This window comes from Pipistrellus kuhlii, unplaced genomic scaffold, assembly GCF_014108245.1.
Source record: "Pipistrellus kuhlii isolate mPipKuh1 unplaced genomic scaffold, mPipKuh1.p scaffold_m20_p_25, whole genome shotgun sequence".
Lineage (NCBI taxonomy): Eukaryota > Metazoa > Chordata > Mammalia > Chiroptera > Vespertilionidae > Pipistrellus > Pipistrellus kuhlii.
In genome coordinates this window covers 7,653,801-7,670,972 of record NW_023425524.1, presented here as the reverse complement: position 1 = coordinate 7,670,972, position 17,172 = coordinate 7,653,801, and the positions used below count along the sequence as shown (strand labels likewise).

The following is a 17,172-nucleotide window of genomic DNA, read 5'->3' as shown; positions in this document are numbered from 1 at the left end:
CTCTCTCTCTCTCTCTCTCTCCCCCCTCTCATTCTTTCTCTCTCCTCCTCCTCCTCCCCCTTCCCCTCCCCCTCCCCTTCCCCTTTCTCCCTTCCCTCCTTCTCTCCTTCCTCCTTCCTCCTTTCCTCCTCCTCCCTCCTCCTCCCCTCCTCCTGCTCCTCCTCCTCCTTCTCCTTCTCCTTCTCCTCTCTCTCTCTCTCTCTCTCCCTCTTCCTCTCTCTAAGCATATCCTTGGGTGAGGATTACAAAAGGAAAGAAAAAGAAAACACAATGAAAAATTACATTGCATAGCTTCTACTTTTTTCCCCTCAAGAAATCTGGATGCTTTAGGGAAACTGATACACAGCATTATTGATAAGCAAAATGACTGGCAAGCCACAAACGGATTATGGAGTTATTTCATCAATACTTAACAGTGCCTTAGACACCCAAACAGATGAGAAAAGGCCACATACATGCTTTCTTGCTCTTGAAACCTTATTACATTTGATTGGTCTTCAAAGCAACAAAAATGGATTTGAGAATTAGAATTATATTCAATGTGGGAACTGTACAATATGACACTTCAAACATTCAATGGCTCGAACATAAACTGTTCTTCATCCCGTTCATTCTGAAAACAAAAATAATCTCACCTGATTTCTTGCTATGGAAAAAGTCTCAGAGCTATCCTGGATTTGGGTCTAAGCCTGAAAAAATTATCTGGAAGGGTAATTTGGGGTAACATGAAGTCCAATTCAGGTAATTTAAAAATAAGCATTAGTAGAAAAGCAATGCCATCCTCACCGTCACTTCTGGAAACCGACCATAGATGCTTGAATACGTGGGTCCATTTAGCATACTTATCTTTCGGTAATAAAGGGTAATTAAGTTAATGGTAAAACTGATGTTAGCAAAAGGCTGTTGCAGGTCTTTGTAACAGAGCCAGCATTCTTGGTTCTCTATAAACCTTTTGGATTAAGGCGACGGTTTGGAGGATAAAGAACAATGATTTGACTCTAATGGCTGGGAACTTGGGTAAATTCCCTTCGTGACTCACCCCTTGCATATATGACTCGAGTTCATGAACATTGGCTAAATGTCGAAACCATGATTGTTTTATCTTATATTCCGCGTCGTGTTTATTTTTAACACTCCTTGTCAGTCTTGCTGGTTTATTACCGCGCTCCACCCCCTCCTCCCTCACTCCCCCCAAGTCTCCCAAACACTAGAGTTTCTTTCCCTTTTGAATGTGCTTGTAGAGCCCTCACCGGTTTGGCTCAGTGGATAGAGTGTCAGCCTGTGGACTGAAAGGTCCCAGGTTCGATTCCCATCAAGGGCATGTGCCTTGGTTGTGGGCACATCCCCAGTGGGGAGTGTGCAGGAGGCAGCTGATCGATGTTTCTCTCTCATCGATGTTTCTAACTCTTTATCCCTCTCCCTTCCTCTCTGTAAATCATTAAAATATGTTTTCTTAAAAAGTGATTGTAGGTAGGGGTAAAGTTTCCCAGAACAAAATAGCTCTTCTCTCCTCCTTGCAAACGTGGATCTCAGTTAGGAAATGCAATACATGCCCTAACAGGCTTGGCTCAGTGGATAGAGCGTTGGCCTGTAGACTGAGGGGTCCCGGGGTTCGATTCTGGTCAAGGGCACATGCCTGGGTTGTGGGCTCCATTCCCAGTTAGAGAACGTGCAGCAGGCAGCCAATCAATGATTCTGTCTCATCATTAATGTTTCTGTCTCTCTCTCCCTCTCCCTTCCTCTCTGAAATCAATGAAATAACATAAAAATATTATTTTAAGAAGAGAGGGAGAGAAGCACTACATAAGGCAGGTGTTGGGAAGGAAGCTGGCAGCTTTCTGTTGGAGCGACTCGGGTTGGAGAATGTGCGTTTGGGCCAGTAGATGAGCAAGATTGCTAACGCTCCGCCCTGGACCCAGAAAACCACAGGGCCGGACCGCAGAGCCGGCCTCTTGTCCTACAGGGAGCAGGCTTGACCCCCAAACTGAGGAACCTCAGAATGGCCAAGGGCCCAGTCACTTCTCCCCAGAGTCCCCAGTCAGCCGCACCCCCGGGGAGGGGGGAGGAAGGGGGGGAATGTGAGGAGAGTCATTTTAATCCACGTGGAAATAAGAGGGAGGAGCGGGGGAGAGGAGGTTTTACCACCTCAGAGCTGTTCATTCATGAAACCCTGATGTTCCCAAGGCACGCCAGCAGGGCTTCCTTCTCCGGGCGGATTCCCAGGGAGACTAACTCTGAGATGGGCTATGGCTTGCAGGATCAGGGGGAGTGCTTTCAGGATCAGTGTGTGTGTGTGTGTGTGTGTGTGTTGGGATGGGGGCTGTGTGTATGTGTGTGTGTGTGTGTGTGTGTGTGTTGGGATGGGGGGCTGTGTGTGTGTGTTGGGATGGGGGGCTGTGTGTGTGTGTGTTGGGATGAGGGGCTGTGTGTATGTGTGTTGGGATGGGGGTGTGTGTGTGTGTGTGTGTGTGTGTGTGTGTGTTGGGATGGGAGGCTGTGTGTGTGTGTGTGTTGGGATGAGGGGCTGTGTGTATGTGTGTTGGAATGGGGGGCTGTGTGTGTGTGTGTGTGTGTTTGTGTGTGTTGGGATAGCGGGCTTTGAGAGCCCCGTGGGGGAGTGTGGGTTTGGATGATCCTGAAGACTTGTCCAGAACTGAGGTGAGGGCTGGACCCTCCCAGGACTGAAAGCTCCCTGGGAAGGGGGGTGGGCTGGGGTGCAGTGGGTCTCAGTAGAAGGCATTTCCTGGAAAGGGGACTTCGTTAAGCAGCGTCAGTGACCGGCATGCCCAGCAGCTGGAGAAATGCCTGTTTCAGTCCTGAAAGGAGAGATTGGGCATAACCATGTGGAAAGAACTCGATCAAATGCATGGCATGTACCAGCTTAGGCTCAAGGCACTGAAATGCAAGGCCTTCTGATTCAATCCCCATCCCACCTGCATCCCACCCGCCCTGTCACATGGTCCTTCCTCCTTCCTGCCACCAACACTCACATCTCTGCCATCTGCCTGCAAACCCTTTCCACCTATGCCAACCTTTTCCCTGTGCACTTTTTTTATTGATTTCAGAAAGGAAGGGAGAGAGGGAGGAAGGGAGGGAGGGGGAGAGAGAGAGAGAGAGAGAGAGAGAGAGAGAGAGAGAGAGAGAGAGAGAGAGGAACATCGATGATCAGAGAGAATTATTGATCAGCTGCCACCTGCACACCCCACACTGGGGATTGAGCCTGCAACCTGGACATGTGCCCTGACAGGGAACTGAACCTTGACCTACTGGTTTATAGGTTGATGCTCAACCCTGCGTAGAGGAACCCACCTTCCATTCAAAGTCTATCCCTTTAGCTTTTCTCTCTTTCCATGGCCTTTCAAGTTCTTACTTCCTCAATAATTACCCTCTCTCTCTCTCTCTCTCTCTCTCTCTCTTTTTTTTTTTTCTTTCATTTTCAATCTCTTCCCCTTTTTTCCATTTGCATTGTCTAATTTCTCTCATTTCCCCCCCTTTCCAAAATTCTCTCCCATCTCGGCTGGTTACATAACTTCTTGTTTCTCTTCTTACTCATCTGGCTATTTTTTCCCCTGCCCTCAAGCATTAGACTTTCTCGGGCTTTCTCTTGTCACCACCCCTCTGCTCCCCGCCGGGTGACTCAGTTCTGATGATTCCACATCCTAAGTTACTCTGGAAGTCCTTCCTGCTCCTCTCTCTCTCTCCACGGCTCTTGCCCAATTGCAAACGCTTCCTCCTCCTCATTCTTCTCCCAGCCCAGCTCAGATGTCGGCGGGACACTGGAACCTTCCCCGCACCCACTTTCTCTTCCTGGAGTCCCCAGTGCTACTCTCGCTTGATTTACTTTTGTGTTCACTTCCTGGTAGGGCTCCTGCTCCACTCCTGACCCCAAGGAAAAGCTCAGCTGACATGTCATTAACTTCGCTTTAGGTTGACCTTGACATTCCTCTCCATTCCGCTGCGAATGGTTCCCAGGGTGTGTGCTCCTGCCCTTTGACACGTATTTCTACTGCTTCACCGTGTCATACATGGTGGTCTTCCAGCAGGTGGGACATCTGAGAGGTAGGCACAGGGCTGCACATGGATCCGCCTCTAGACTCTCTCTACAGAGCAGTGGTTCTCAACCTTTCTTTTCTTTTTTTAAAATAGATTTTATTGATTTTTTTTTTACACAGAGGAAGGGAGAGGGATAGAGAGCTAGAAACATCGATGAGAGAGAAACATCGACGAGCTGCTTTTTGCACACCCCCTACTGGGGATGTGCCTGCAACCAAGGTTCATGCCCTTTGACGGGAATCGAACCTGGGACCTTTCAGTCTGCAGACCGACACTCTATCCACTGAGCCAAACCGGTTTCGGCGGTTCTTAACCTTTCTAATGCCACGGCCCTCTAATACAGTTCCTCATGTTGTGGTGACCCCCAACCATAACATTATGTTCATTGCTGCTTCATAATGGTCATTTTGCTACTGTTATGAATCGTAATGTAAATATCTGTGTTTTCCGATGGTCTTAGGTGACCCTGCTGGCGGTTCTCAACCTGTGGGTCAAGACTATAGAACCTATGACCATCAGGAAACACAGATATTTGCACTAGGTAAGTTAATAACCATGTACCTCCCTATATAGTTTAAGTTTTAAAAATGTGGCTCTCCAAAGAAATTTCAATCGTCGTACTGCTGATAATTGGTTCTGTGGACTAATGAGTTTGCCCACCACTGTCCTAGGGTATTGACCTTCAACCAGTGGCCAGCTATTTCTCCAGCAAGCCAGTGTCATTCAGGGAAATGTTACCACCAGCAGAGGACTTCGAAGTAGGTGTTTTTTGTTTTGTTTTGTTTGTTTTTTTTAAAGTGGGGTGTAGATGGAAACCTCCCAGTGGGTTCTGCAGGCATCTCCATTAGCAGAAGAAACGTTGTTTCTGACTGCGCCTGATACCGGGTCACAGAGAAAAGGCACCGTGATGACCTCGGCAGGGGCTGGAAGTTGACTGGGACGATGTCTCTGTGAGCTGCGGTGGTGAGCAGACTCGGAAGCCGCCAGAAATGCCCCGGGCTCAGGAAGCTCACGTGACAGCCTGACACGAGGCGTGGGGATGAAAGGAGGCTTCTGTTTATTTTATTTTTTTTATTTTTTATTTTTTTTTTTTAAATATATTTTATTGATTTTGTACAGAAAGGAAGGGAGAGAGATAGAGAGTTAGAAACATTGATGAGACAGAGTCATCGATCAGCTGCCTCTTGCACACCCCCTACTGGGGATATGCCCGCAACCAAGGTACATGCCCTTGACCGGAATCGAACCCGGGACCCTTCAGTCCCCAAGCCGATGCTCTATCCATTGAGCCAAACCGGTCCCGGCGAGGCTTCTGTTTATCAGTTTCCACAAGGGGTCTGGAGTTCCTCACATCCCTGGATCCTTCTGAGCAGCCGGGAATAAGGACTGTGTAGGCTGCAGGTTTGGGGTTAGAACATGAGTTTTTTTTTGTTTTTTTGTTTTAAAAAAAATATATTTTATTGATTTCTAAGAGAGGAAGAGAGAGGAATAGAGAGTTAGAAACATCGATGAGAGAGAATCATTGATCCGCTGCCTCTTGCACATCCACTACTGGCGATGTGCCCGCAACCAAGGTATGTGCCCTTTGACGGGAATCGAACCCGGGACCTTTCAGTCCGCAGGCCGACGCTCTCTCCACTGAGCCAAACCGGTTTCGGCTAGAACCTGAGTTTTAGCTCGATGCCCCACAAGCAGTTATTGTGGTCAGTAACTTCCTGTGACCCAAGAGGCTCTCAAATACTCAGTATGATCCCGGGGATTGCGTAATTGCTAACAGGCTGAGCAGACAGAGAGAGACAGAAAGAGGATATGAATGAAACCTCTTCATTCATATTCTAGTAACGTAAGGGGGGTGGAGGGGCGTGTGTGTGACAATGAAATAAGAGGGGAGTCCCAGAGGGCTTTAGCCATCCCGGTTGAGATTAGTTCCCCGGGTAGTCTCGTGTGTTACTGACACAGACCTCTGACCCGCACCTCGAGAAAGACAGCTGTGAAAAAGAGAGAAAAATTAGTACCGATGGCTATTGCGACGGACTCCTCTGCTCCTCGTATCTGGATTTAAACTCTGCTCCTTCTGAAAATTGCTCTATTAATCATGCAGGATATGCGCTAATTACAGCTGGAGGCTCGACACGGTTGTTTCAGAAATCAGCGGTGCCAGCGACGTGCTGGCTGGACATCAAACAGGTTCCTTTTCCTTCCTGGGCGAAGCTCGGCTTCCTGGGCCTGCCTTGTAGTCAGGTGACCCGGGCGGGTTCTGGCCGGTGGAAGGTGGATGGAAGTGATGCCATTGAACCTTCCCTGCGTGACTCTTCGTTCTCTGCCCCCTCTATGTTGTGATCTTGTGTTGAATGTGTGAGAGCCTTGTTGGGGAAGGAACTTGGGCCCTTTGAGGATAGTAGAAACTGTGAGAGACCGTGGGCCATTCCTAGATTTCCATGGATGAGAGCTTTGGGCCAGGTCAGGTCTGGTATCTTCGGTGTAGCAGCTAGTGCTATGGTAATGGATAGAGTCGCATTCATGGTAGAGAAGTTGTAGCTGGCTGGCCACTCACTATTTGTTAGATATGACAGAGTATTTCATCACCTTTAATTCTCTCTCTTTAAAAAAAAATAGATTTTATTGATTTTTTACAGAGAGGAAAGGAGATAGAGAGCTAGAAACACCGATGAGAGAGAATCATCAATCAGCTGCTTCCTGCACACCCACCACTGGGGATTGTGCCCGCAACCATAGTACATGCCCTTGACCGGAATCGAACCCGGGACCCTTGAGTCTGCAGGCTGACACTCTATCCACTGAGCCAAACCAGTTTTGGCACCTTTAATTCTCTTAATAAGCGGTTGAAGTGGTTGCTTCATTTCACATGTGAGGAGGAAATTAGGATTTAGAAAAGTTAAGCAACTTACTTGCCTGAGACAAATTCTGTTGAGACAGGATTTGAACTCAGGTCTGCGGGTCTCCAAAGTGTGTTCATGACCTTCCCAGTAAACCCGTGGTTGGCAAACGGTGGCTCTCGAGCCACATGCGGCTCTTTGGCCCCTTGAGTGTTGGCTCTTCCACAAAAGTTTAAGTTGAAAAAATATGGCTCTCAAAAGAAATTTCAATCGTTGTCCAGTTGATATTTGGGTCTGTTGACTAATGAGTTTGCCGACCACTGCAATAAGCCATCCAAGAGGAAAGTACTATGTAAGCTGCTCAGAGAGCAGAGGTAGGTATATCAGTCCATTTGTTCATTAATTTATTCAACAAACACGTATTGAATGCATGCTATGTGCCATGTCCTGGACAGTGGATGCAAGAGGTCCTTGTTAATATGACAGAAGCAGTAACTTAATTTTTGTTACCTGCTGTCCTGAAATTATAAACGTACCTTCTAGTTTAAATTACCCCCAACCAATGGTGGGACAGAAATGAGCTCTCAGTATCTCATTTACTCATTTCTAGTCGAGAAAGGTGAATACTTTTCTTACAATGCATACATTTCTACTCTTGAGAGATGCTAGTCTTAAGAAGATCTGGCTTAATGAGTCTTAGCCAGTTTGGCTCAGTGGATAGAGCATTGGCCTGTGGACTGAAGGGTCCCAGATTCAATTCCAGTCAAGAGCATGTATCTCAGTTGCAGACTCCTTCCCATCCTGGACCCTGGTTGGGGTGCGTGCAGGAGGCAACCAATTGATGTGTTTCTCTCACATTGATAGTTCTCTCTGTCTTTCCCTCTCTCTTCCACTCTTCTAAAAATCAATGGAATAATAACCTCAGATGAGGATTAGAAAAAAAGAATGAGGGAGTTTTCTCCAAAATTTAGGAGGGACCGTCTCATGGATGGACATGCTGCTCCGCCCCATGTTATTAGCGTGCGATGACAATGAAGATAAGAAAGCCAGCAGACATTCTGCATGAGGTACCATCACACCACAACTGGTGGATTCTGCCAATAAACGATGGCACAGTCTGAGAGAAAGACTGATGTTGTTCAAATAAATCATAGCTCTGCTCTGCTCAGTGTACCTCAGTTGGCTGGAGCATCATCCCCTATCAAGGGGTCTCAGGTTCGATTCTCGGTCAGGGCACATACCTCGTTGTGGGTTCCATCCCTGGTTGGGGTGCATGCAGGAGGCAACCGATCAATGTTCTTCTCTCACATTGATGTTCCTCTCCCTTTCTCTCCCTTCCTCTAAGATAAAAAAATAAAATAAAAATAAAGTAGTTCTATAATAAATAATTCTGTAATAAAAACTAACACGCCTTTATTATAGAGGTTGATGAAATTACTACAGTATAAGAGAAAAATAGAGCAGAAATAGAAGTTTACCGTTTTTCAGCCGAAACCAGTTTGGCTAAGTGGTAGAGTGTCGGTCTGCGGACTGAAAGGTCCCAGGTTCGATTCCAGTCAAGGACGTGTACATTGGTTGCGGGCACATCCCTGGTAGGGGGTGAGCAAGAGGCAGTTGGTCGATGTTTCTCTCTCATCGATGTTTCTAGCTCTCTATCTCTCTCCTTTCCTCTCTGTAAGAAAAATCAATAAAATATATTAAAAAAAAAGTTTACCGTTTTTCAAACACTCTATAATACATGAAGTCTGGGGTATGTACTCCACTGTAGTTTATACAAAACTTAATTTTAGGGTTTAATCCAACTAAGATTTAATGCAATCTGATGAGCCTATGCAATGTGTTTTGAGGCAGTATGGCTTATAAGACAAATTTGGCTTTAACAAATATATTAGTTAAAATTGGAAACAAATGAAAATTGCAATCAATAAGTCATATCTAGTCATTCAGAGTAGCACAACCTCAAAGTCAACTATGTAAAAGCTTTCCAGAGCACTTTTTTAGTGCTGGTATCATAAGGAACTACTTTCTTTAAAAATAAAAAGTGGTTGGGTTACTGTAGAATAAAAATCTGACCCATTTTTTGTCATTTATGGCAAGAAATCTGTAACCGAATTATTTTGCCAATAGGGACTGTCAGAGGTTTGATAATGACGGGAATAAATTATGTATATTTTCTACACTGACAAACTGAATAAATGAGGATATAGTCTTTTACTTTTCAGTTTACTTACCAGTCCATGATGTGGTGGGAAATTTGGGTAAAGGGAAAAAAAAAAGCAGCAATTGAGGACTTTTCTCTTGGGCAAATGGTGTATCTCAAAACAGCAAAGTTTGTTCTAGAATGGTCAGGAAATGTTATCCTTACAAGGGGAGAAAATTGACTTTAAAAATACACACACACACACACACCACTGTCTCTTTATTAGATTTCATACTGCTGTCCACCATCCCAATAGATGTGCATTTCATAAGAAATGTGGACATGGATGTAGAAATACAACTCACTGTGTAAGTACTAAGGATATAGCATAGAAAGGGTCGCAGGTTCGATTCTGGTGAAGGGCACATGCCTGGCTTGTGGGCTTGGTCTTAAGTGCAGGAGGCAGCCAATCAGTGATTCCCTCTCATCATTGATGCTTCTCTCTCTCTCTCTTCCTCTCTGCAATATATATATATATATATATATATATATATATATATATATATATATATATATACACACACACACAAATATAACTTTTATATTTATATAAATATAAAAACTCACTATGTAAATACTAGGGACACGTTATAAAACAATGGGTACCATCACAAGGTTGTCAGGACCCGGAAAAGCAGAGAAGCAAGTGCAGGTCAGGAGGAGAAACGCTCCTACAGAAAGAAGCCAAAGGCATGAACAAGCATCTTGATTGGGAGACTCAACACGTGCACATCCATCCACAAGGCTGGAGTCCTGTGGCGGAATAACATCCACTCCCCCCCCCCCCCCCCCCCCCCCGCAAAAGTCGAGCTCTCGAATCCATAGAGCATGTTGTCAGAAAAAAGCTGGACCCCAAGCAACAACTTCTTTTGTAACTAATGGTAAGGAGTGTGATGTATGGTAAGACAGGGCCAACTTGCAGAATAGGGTCTCCCTTGCCATCATTCTCAGGAGCCATGAACTTCAACAGAAAGAAATGCATCCTCTTCGCAGGGGACACGGTCCGCCAGGGCCCCCCAAAATCGATCAGGCCCCCGCAAGCTGTGATTTGCAAAGGGAACTGCGACCCCAGGGGAACCTGTGTCCCCGGTGTGGGCTGCCGTTGGCGGGCAGCGCTGCGGGGGGCTGCGTGGGTTCCCGGGCTGGACAGTGGGGGTCCCCTGGACCAGGGCGGAACGGATCCAGGCAGGGTGCTGACCCTCGACGTGCAAAGGGTGGGGTCCCCTCCTCCGGGGGGGGGGAGGCGGGATCCCGGGGATACCCTCCCTTTGGCACCGCACTGTGCCAGGTGCGTCCCTGCCCCGACTTCCCCAGCCGCTCGGGGCAGCGCGGCTTCCGGTTTGGCCACGGCCACGGCCACGGGGGCGCGGGGAAGCCCGGCCCTTCCCGCTCCCGGCCCCGCTCCCGCTGCGTCTCGGGCCGCCGGGCTGCCGGGGGCTGTTCTCGCGAGAGCAGCGGGCTCGGGGCGCGGCGGGCCGGGGGCTCGGGGAAGCCCGAGGCGAGGCCGGCGGGGCGGGCGGGCGCGCCGGCCGGGGGCGCGGGGAAGCCGCTCCCGCCGCCGCCGCCGCCGCCGCGAGGAGCCGTCCTGACGTCAGGGGTTCTCCTCCTCCGAGTCCCCCAGCCGCCCCGCGGCCCGGCCGGCGAGGAGGGGGCGCGGGAGGAGGACCCCGGGGGGCGGGGAGGGCGCGCCCTGAGGGGAGGCCGGAGCCCCGGCCCCGCCGCTCGCCGCGCCCTCCCCGCCCCGCCGGCCGCCCGCCGAGCGCCGGGGCCGCCGACATCCGATTCCCAGCGAGTCCCCGCCTCCTCCTCCCCCGCCCGCCGCCTCCCTCCCTCCCTCCCTCCTCCCGCGCCAGCCAGCGCCGCGGCCCGGCCCGGCGGCTCCCTCCTCCCCGCCCGCCGCCGCCCGCCCGCCGCAGCCCCGCGCCCGCCCTCCGCCGCCGCCCCGGGCTCCGGGGGCCCGGGCTCTGCGGGGTGGGGGGAGGACAGGAGGGGAGGAGGAGGGAGGGGGGACCCCCGAGTCGCCCCCTCTCCTCCCCCCGCCCCCCCGGCTCCATCCTCCGCCGCCGCCGCCGCCCGAGCAGCTGCGGGGCCGCCGCCGCCGCCTTTGCAGGTAACGAGCCGCCGCCCCCCACCCGCACCCCGTTCCTCGGACCCCGGCCGAGCCAGGCCCTTCCTCCCTCCCTCCCTCCTGGCGCCCTTGGGCGGGGGGGGGGTGCCGGGGGCGCCGCCTGGGGTGTCCCCGCGCCGGGGGCGTGGGCGGGGGCTGGCGCGCGGGTGCGGAGGCCGGGGATGCCCGGCGGCGCGGGGACGGGGCACCCCTCACTTTCGGGGGGAGGGAGGAGGGGGGCCGGGGGGCCCCGGGCAGGGTTCCCCGGCCTAGCGGTCCCGGCTCCGGCCCTGGCGGCGCCTCCCGTTCTCTGCGCAACTCGGCGCGGGGGCCCCCCTTCCGCGCGCCCCAGGTCCCCGCCGGCCGGGGAGGGGGCGCCGGGCCCGGGGCGGTGGGCGGCGGGTTATGTAACGCGCGTATCTGGGGTCGGGGGCAGGGGGGTGGGGTGCAGCCGAGGATGCACCGGCGTCCCGGGGGTCCCCTCCCTCCCTCCTCCTCCTCGTCCTCCTCCTCCGCCCCCGGGGCCGGCGGCGCGCGGGGGAGACGGGGAAGGTGGGGCGCGGGTGGGGTGCGTGGTGGGTGCAGGGGGCGAGCTGGCTGTGTCCCCCATAGTATCGGGGTTCGCTCCGCCGGGGAGCGGGGTGCTAAGAATAGAAACGTGCGGGAGATGCTGCGTGCGGCGGGTCCAGGGATGCTGCTGGCGCGGCCGGCGGCGGCTGGGCTGCAAGTAAACAAACCGGCCTCTCTCTCTCTCTCTCTCTCTCTCTCTCTCTCTCTCTCTCTCTCTCTCTCTCTCTCTCTCTCTCCTCCTGCGTGCATCAGCCATGATGCCGGGGTTGGGGGGCACCCCTCCGGAGCCCCCCAAGTCTGGAGAGCTCGCTTCTGGCGGGCGGGGTTCACCCCGGCTCCTTGTTGGCGGGGTCACCCCGCGTCTGGGGTTTCCCGGGGAATCTGCAGGTGAAGGCCAGATTGCCCCTCTCTCTCCAGAGTCAGGTTTCCAGTAGAGACATTTGGGGTTCATCCTTCTGGAAGCAAGAGGCAGTGCCTGCTACCTGCCTACCTGCCTGCAGGTCGAGGGGAGGAAGGATGCTGCTCCGCGGCCTCCCGTCGGAATCGTGTTGTGAAAATAACACCGACTCCCTCCACCGGGGCGCTGATTGGCTGAGAGCGCCCAGGCGTCTGCAGCTCAGGAGGCTCCAGGATAGAAAGTTGGGTGGTTGGATGGGATGTGTCTGCTGGCTCATGGCTAAGCGTGGATAAGGTGGTCACACCTGCTAGGCTCATCCTGAAGCTAAAGGAGATGAAAGAAGGATAATTATTTATTTTTTTGCATTAAAAAATTTTTTTCATTATTATTTTATTGCATTGCCAGTTGCCTCAAACCATCCATCCATCAAGGGGTGGTAGATGAAAGTTGATTTTTATTTGGGAAAGCGTGGTCCTGTACAGCTTTTAGTACACTGAAGTCATTAGTCAACCACCGGGTTTCATTTTGGGTGGAAATAACGGAACGAAAAAACAAAGGTGGAAGAGTCCAGTAAAAATGGCTTAGGAAACTTTGTCTTCTGAACTCGAGTGTCATTGCACAAATAGGTATACATGAATATGACTATTCCGAGAGGTGGTTGTTGAATACACATACATCTATTCACGACGTGGTTGTCTGAAACATGAGCGTGTTTATTAAAATGCTTATGAATAAATGACTAGTTTTCTGAGGTATGCGATGGAGTGCACACTTCTTTGCATATATGCGGGTGTCCATGTGGAAATAACACAATCATGAATAAACACTTAATACAAGAATAAACTTTCATGTATTCATGACCGTATACTTGCCTTCGCCCGGTGATTTTCTTTTGACAATATACGGAATCTTGACTTTGAAAGTTTAACCAACAAGATGGCACTGAAGATCTGCTTTTTTCTTTTTCTTTCTTTTTTTTTTTTTTTTTTTTGCTTTTCTCACCAGGTTGACCCCACTCTCTTGAATTGGCTTGAGCTTTTTAAAGTGAGAGGAGAGCATATATCACATGAATGACATGGAATTGGAATTAGATGAAGGTAGATTTTTTTTTTGATTCAGCTGTATATTTGTACTGTGTGTTTGTGCTAGCGTGTTTGCTTCCAGTGTAAAAAAAAAAAAAAAAAAGTAACTGCAGAATAATTTGTGAAACTATCATTTTGTCCCAGACACAGCCTTTCGGTGATTAGTGAATTATTTTCCAACTTAAAAATTCAGTTTTAATTTGATATTGACTAAGTTGTGTTTGTCCGAGTACTTAAGGGCATTTTGTTGTTCATGTAAGTTTGTGGCTGTAAAGTATTTTAAATAAGATTTCATTCTTTCAACAAATATTAGAATGTGAAATGTATGATGGGGCTGGTTGATTGAGAACCTTTTTTTTTTACATTTTATTCAGAAGATCACATCCATTAGAAAGAAAATTTGTTTTCAGGTCACTGCGAATCTAAACACGTTTTGCTTAAACATATCACGGGACAACTGTGCTTGTTAGCACAGAGTCTTGTGCAAAGTGAGGATCTAAGGTGTTTTTTTTAAACTCTAGCTTTTGATTTAAATGTGAGAGGTTTTCTTTCTTACAGAAATTCAATGGAAATTTCCAACTATTTGGGTTTCTTTAAAAAGAGGAACCCGTTTTACAAATTGGTTTTGTGGAAGTGTAGAGTTTACTTAAACTTTGCATATCTCTGTGAAAGGATAGCTACTCTTTTTGTTGCTGCTGTTGTACCTTTTAAGGTCAAGAGTTCACCCTTGGTAAGCTAAGGCAATCATTGTTAACTAGATGTTAATTGGATTTTTATCATGATTTGATAGGATCTTGTTTTTAGAGTGTGATTAAGTTTCAACATTAAAAAAATATTTCACTTGAAACCATTTAGAAGTGAATAACAACTTGCAAGACAGAAAAAGAAGCTATTCCATTGAAAAAATATATATATGTTATTAAATTGATTGGTGTCAACATGAACATATAGGTTTCAGGTGTTTTTCTGTGTTAGAAGCCATTTCATTTTGTTTTGACCAAATCAGTCTTGTATAATAATTTGACTTGCATTTTTATTTTTCTTAATTTAAAAAATGCACATAATTAATATTTACAGATTCGTTGAATACGTAGATCTTTAAAATTGTTCTGTTTTTAAGTTCAGGTTTCAGAGTGTTCACATCAGTATTCTAAATCCTGGTTTCCTACAGCATGCCCTGTTCTGTTACTTTGTTTTTTTAATGTTAGTTTTATTGATTTCAGAGAGGAAGGGAGAGGGAGAGAGCGATGGAAACACTATTGATGAGAGAGAATCATTGATCGGTTGCCTCCTGCATGCCCCCTGCTGGGGATCAAGCCCGCAACCCGGGCATGTGCCCTTGATCAGAATCGAACCCCGGACCCTTCAGTCTGCAGGCCAGTGCTCTATCCACTGAGCTAAACTGGCCAGGACGCATGCAGTGTTCAGTAGTCTCCTGCAAAGATAGTCCTGAACCATCCGATGTTAATTTAACATATTTTATCATGGTCTTCCATGGATATAGAGCTAGATTCAGTGCTGCGTTCATGCTAGTCACTGCCTGGTGAGCCCTTACCATGTGCCAGGCACCGTTACATGTGACCGACATGTATGTATATATGCATTTAATCTTCATGACCGACCCTGCTACGTTTTTTAAAAGTGATTTTAACACGAGAAAACACTTGTTCTGGTGTATAAAAATCCATCTCATTTCAACTCCCCTCATTCTGATACACTTTCTTTTAGTATTGTTCCTAACTTTTTTATGCCTGTTAAGAGTTCCAGCGACAATGCTAACTTTCCATAACGTAGTATAACCTTTTTCCCAGAAATCAAGTTAATGTAGATTGGCTGACCCATCACATCCTTTTTCATTTCAGTTGTTTCAAATGCTGAATTAACTGCCTACAATGTGTACGTATTTTATTGTAGCACCAGTGTGCTAGATGTTCACATACGTCATTTGCTGAGTAATCTTCACATAGTAGTTGGTAGAGAAATGGACATATGCTTCTTGAGCCATGGGTTTGCTTTTTCGGTTCTTTTTCTTTTCAATAGTGCCAACTTAATGCCAACTGTACATATTTTACACACCCAAATAGGTATATATTCCTAGTATTCAAAGGGAAAAGTAAAAAAAATGACTAGACCAGATCACTAGAAGACTTCCAAGTGAGAATTTCTGGCCTCTGTGTTAAGAAATCCTGTGTTTGCTGAAACCGGTTTGGCTCAGTGGATTGAGCATCTGCCTGTGGACTGAAAGGTCCCGAGTTCGATTCCAGTCAAGGGCATGTGCCTTGGTTGTGGGCACATCCCCAGTAGGGTGTGTGCAAGAGGCAGCTGATCGATGTCTCTCTCATCGATGTGATGTTTCTAACTCTCTATCCCTCTCTCTTCCTCTATGTAAAAAATCAATAAAATATATTAAAAAAAAAAAAAGGCTGTGAATGGGAGAGCGAGGAAGATGGTCTTCATTAGGATTGGAGTTTAGCTCAGGTTTTGTCCGTGTGGAGTCGGTGTTGGGATGTCTTATATTCCCAACTATATTGGACTTTTGAGGGCAGGAACTGTATAGTCACAATATTGTTCGCTGAGATGTCAGTTACAAATGAAGTAGCTAGCGCACTTAACCTTGAAGAATAATAAATGTTAGCTCTGTAGAGCTCTTCGGAGTTCATCCGATGCTATGTGACTTTGTTTTTATGGCGAAGGACGTACAGGCATCCATAGTTCAGGGACCGGCACGGCTCTGGCGGGGCAGGTTGGGTAAAGGGACCCAGATACTGCGGCTTGTCCATTGCTCTTCGGAGCATGCCAGACCTACAAGGCACCTCTCGCTTTCATTGGTGGTAAAGGTCAGGCTGATTTTTGGCATTTAACGGGCCGTGTACCAGTTGTGTTTTGTGTGTAGGTGAACTCTTTTCCCATTTTATAACCAGAGAGGTCCCGGGACGGAGTTTGGGAGGATCTTACCTGTGTATTGGGAAAAGATGGCCAATGTGCAACCAAAATTCTCTTCGTAGCAGCCCTCCACCTGGCCTGTAGAATAGGGTGGGGACAAGCCGCAGTGCCTGAGAGGAGTGTAGGGCCGTGGTCGGCAAACCGAGGCTCGTGCGGCTCTTTGGCCCCTTGAGTGTGGCTCTTCCACAAAATACCACGGCCTGGGCGACTCTGTTTTGAAGAAGTGGCGTTAGAAGAAGTTTAAGTTTAAAAAACGTGGCTCTCCAAAGAAATGTCAATCATTCTCCTGTTGATGTTTGGCTCTGTGGACTGATGAGTTTGCCGACCGCTGGTGTAGTGGCTAATTCGTCAATAGCTTGCCCAGTGTTTTAGGACTCAGAGGCTCCAATAAGCGTTTTCCTAGTCTTTCCATATTAGAATATTCCACATGTCGCTCAGCACAAGTGCTTTTCTATTTTATCCTCACCTGATGATATGCTTATTGATTTGAGAGAGAGAGAGAGAGGAGAGAGAAATATCTATCCATTGTTTTCCTGCATGTGCCCCCAATCTAGGTACGTGCCCTGACCAGGAATCGAACCTGCAGCCTTTTTGGTGTAAGAGACGATGCTCCAACCAGCGGAGCCACGCAGCTGGGGCACAGGTTGCTTTTTTGATGAGTAATGGCTGTGTTGGTTGAAATGGCATTTAAATACCCCAAACAGGTGTGGGGCAGAGGGAGGAAGTGCTTTATGGTTTTGCATGTGTATTGCAAAGTTTGCAGAGTTGGTTTTTAAGAATGGGCAGTTTTGAAGAAGTGCTCTTCTCTGCGAAAGGAAGAAACTTGCCTGTGTTTATTATGCAGGTATTTTTCCATAACGTAAAGCTCAGCGAAGATACTTACAGAAAGACTTTCAAGAAAATCCACCGAGTGCATTACTGTACCCTCAAGAGAGGGGAGGCATTGGAAATATATAATTTGTGCGGCCCACTCCCCATGGGTT

The 17,172-nt window shown here is 48.3% G+C and overlaps 1 protein-coding gene across 5 annotated transcripts in view; it reads left to right on the top strand.

Annotated features, from left to right (window-relative positions):
- The first annotated feature begins 11,147 nt into the window (after positions 1-11,147).
- AKT3 (AKT serine/threonine kinase 3) overlaps positions 11,148-17,172 on the top strand; it is a 165,366-nt gene continuing 159,341 nt past the window's right edge. For 2 of the 5 annotated variants that reach the window (XM_045587131.1, XM_036453534.2), the window contains exons 1-2: positions 11,175-11,200; positions 13,170-13,261. The gene's annotated coding sequence lies outside the window, so the exon portion shown is untranslated. Of the gene's footprint in view, positions 11,201-13,169; positions 13,262-17,172 lie in introns of all 5 variants that reach the window. The other 3 variants (XM_045587129.1, XM_036453532.2, XM_045587130.1) reach the window with 3 other exon arrangements.